This window comes from Lycium ferocissimum, unplaced genomic scaffold (genome assembly GCF_029784015.1).
Source record: "Lycium ferocissimum isolate CSIRO_LF1 unplaced genomic scaffold, AGI_CSIRO_Lferr_CH_V1 ctg51, whole genome shotgun sequence".
In the NCBI taxonomy this organism is placed as follows: Eukaryota; Viridiplantae; Streptophyta; class Magnoliopsida; order Solanales; family Solanaceae; genus Lycium; species Lycium ferocissimum.
Genome location: NW_026725865.1, coordinates 628,768 through 632,025, shown reverse-complemented (window position 1 = coordinate 632,025; position 3,258 = coordinate 628,768). Strand labels below are relative to the sequence as shown.

General features: G+C 33.7%; 1 pseudogene; it reads left to right on the top strand.

Moving 5' to 3' along the window:
• The first annotated feature begins 313 nt into the window (after positions 1 to 313).
• Positions 314 to 2,294, top strand: LOC132044710 (transcription factor MYB20-like; annotated as a pseudogene).
• Positions 2,295 to 3,258: the final 964 nt, after the last annotated feature.

The window sequence follows — 3,258 nt, the reverse complement described above, 5'->3', positions numbered from 1 at the left end:
ACTATCGAGGGATGTGATGGGATAGATAGGATTTCAACATTGTTAACTAGATGTCTTGGGTTCGAACCGTAGGACTGAAAAAAATCGTGATAGGATATGTTTCGCCTGTCTAGTCATGAGTCATTTATAGTGTGCAAATCTTGATTAGTCGAGCCAGAAATTTTGGGATGTCAAATTGTTATATCAAAAGAAATTATGAAGCTGCCCAAAAAAAAAAAAAAAAATTAGCTACAAACTTCGTCTCTAAATGCTCGTAGAGATTTTTTTTTGATAATTTCTCGTTAATCATCGTTAAATAGGATTAGCAACATATTTTATAGTTTAGGTACACAATTACTTCTAGGGCATATAAATGGTCAAGGTGATGGTGGATGGGCACTTCTATTAAAAATATATTATAAAAATTTCCTGCATGGTCATCAACTTTTGCAAGTTCTTCCTTTTTTTTTTTTTTTTTTTTTTGGCATTCAATCATGTATATACCCTCTTAAGAAGCACATCTCTTTTATTATTTGTCCTCACTGATCTGGCAGCATCTTTTCTTTTTTGCTTCTAATAAAAAATCCCCTTTGTGTGCCCCTCAAAGAAGGAAAACGAGTACCTATATATATTTGCGATTTTAATTAAATCTGCTTATTAGTTTCTTTTTCAAAATGGGAAGGCAGCCATGTTGTGATAAAGTTGGATTGAAAGAGGTCCATGGACTATAGAAGAAGACCACAAGCTTTTGAATTTTTTAATTAACAATGTCATTTTATGCTGGAGAATGGGTCCCAAGCTTGCAGGTTTGTTTGTTTGCATTGTTTCTATATTACCGCAAGATTTGTTGTTAGATGCGAATTCAGAATTTAGAGTCAGTATGTTCAAAACTCGGAATTGGTAGTCAATCCCATTTCAGATAGGGGAATTTGAAAATCTAATATGATTTTGATCATAATTTTCATATCTGTAATAGTGCAAAAAGGCGGCTCCGCTCCAAGTTGTTCAAGAATAGTAGTGTTGAGTCTCTCGACCCTTTGACTTAGGATTAGTCAGTTCTATTTCTCAATGGGTCAGGGAGTATGATTTTACTATATGTACGCATTTTATATCTATACATAGTTCGAGCCTAATGCAATGGATTCAGTTGAACTCACAGGATCTGCCTTAGTTTGGCTTTGTTTGTTACTTGCATATTTTAACTTCTTTGTCCTTTATAGATGATATAATTAAACATGTTGTGATTGATTTGTGACATTCTTCTATTTGTGATGAAGGTTTGCGGAGATGTGGAAGAGTTGTAGACTAAGATGGATTAATTATCTTAGACCAGATCTTAAAAGAGGGCCACTATCAGAAGCTGAGGAGAATCAGATTACACAACTTCATGCCTCCCTTGGTAACAGGTCTTTTGTTCATTTGCTCTAGTATACAGCAATATTGTTCTTTACCACTTAAATTTATAATGTTGATTTTGATAAGGATTTAAGTTATATACACTGACTGTATTAACAATTTTTACACATCAATGTAATTTGACTGGCATAGTAGGTTATTACTCTAGTTTTCAAGAATTTTAACTTCTATAGGATGTAATGTGAGAATTTACACTATTGGATCACCCAAACGATGGTTAGATGTAACCGTTCATAAAAAGTAGGATTAGCAACCTGAATAATGAAGCAAGCTCTACTAGTAACCAACATGTTAAAATATAGTGTAAAAACTTTTACCACTATTAGTGTATATAAGTTTAATCCTTATTCTGAACTACTGTTGTTGTAGGTCAACTTAGCATGATTTTGTGAAGAATGTATATAATGTTGGTGCACAGAACTTATTTTCTGTTAAACCCTTTACAATTACCTGGCCGGGCTGACAATGAGCTCAAGAACCACTGGAACACCCGGATAAAGAAGAGATTAAACTTAATTGGAATAGACCCTCTAACTCACAATCCAATTAAGCCAATTAATCTTGAAAATTTTGACCAAAAAGAAGATGAGACGATCGTACAATCCAACATGCCAACACATGATCGTGAAACAGAGAAGTTGTCGACAGGTGGTTACACAAAGAGGAGAGAAAGAGGCAACACATATGATAAAATAAATGAAACAGACATCAAGATTGATGATATTACTAATGATTTTTCAATAGAAGACAATGAGTACTACAATTTGTGTGGAAACTTCAATGTGAAATTGTTGAGCAATACTACTAAAACTATGTTCTATTCTGTTGAAACTGCTAAAGCTGCTACAGAATCCTCAAGTAATGTCATCCATGCAGAAGGACAAGACTCTATAAAATAATGGTGTTATAGTGTGGATTCACTTTTCTCATGGGACAACTATGTCAATCAACTTGGAGAGGACTTTTCTTTCGGAGAAACTACAACCACTAATTACTCAAATTTTTGATCTAATTTTGTCTACCATTAATATTCAAGAATTGATATTCGTTTAACAGAAGGAGGCCTTTCTGCTAAGAAACTGGCCAAAGGTCGTGCAATGAACATGAATTGTGAAATACTGAGATTGGAAAAAACGTCTAAAGCAACAGAGCAGACAATATCACACCATATTAGGAATGCAGTTACAATATATTATATGTAAAGATGGTTTCATCGCCCAAAATACAATTAGTCAATAACACAAGAAACTAAAGGGGAGACAAGGGAGGTAAGAAGCTCAAAGAAAAAAAAAGGTATTTGGAAATAAAGGAACAATAAGGGTGTGCTCGGTATGAAGAAAAATATTTTTCCATGGAAAACGTTTTTCAGGAAAATAAGGGGTTTTCTTACTTATTTTCCTGTGTTTGATACATAAACAATCAATGTGGAATGCCACTTGTGGAACTTGTTTTCCCTACTTTCACTAGGGAAGTCATTTTTCCCATTTTTAAGGAAATTATTTTCCTAGAGAAAATATTTTTTAAAATTGTTGAGCAACTGAACATGGGAATTACTATATTGCTCATAAAAGAATGACACTTCACACTGTCACAAGTGTTTTACCATTTCATCAAAACATTCCTTCCAACTAACCATGGAAAACACCAGAATAAATGAAAAATTAACAGGGTTTCCAATGATCCAATAGACTTATTCGTACATGTCTATCGGTATTTTCACTATATTTTCTCTACTTAGCCAAGCACCATATCATATCACTTCAATCAATCCATCTTTCATCAACCACTAGCAAGATATACATAAAAGGACCAAAGAACCACGGGGCCATGCATTGCATACACATTGTTCTATATGCTTACAAA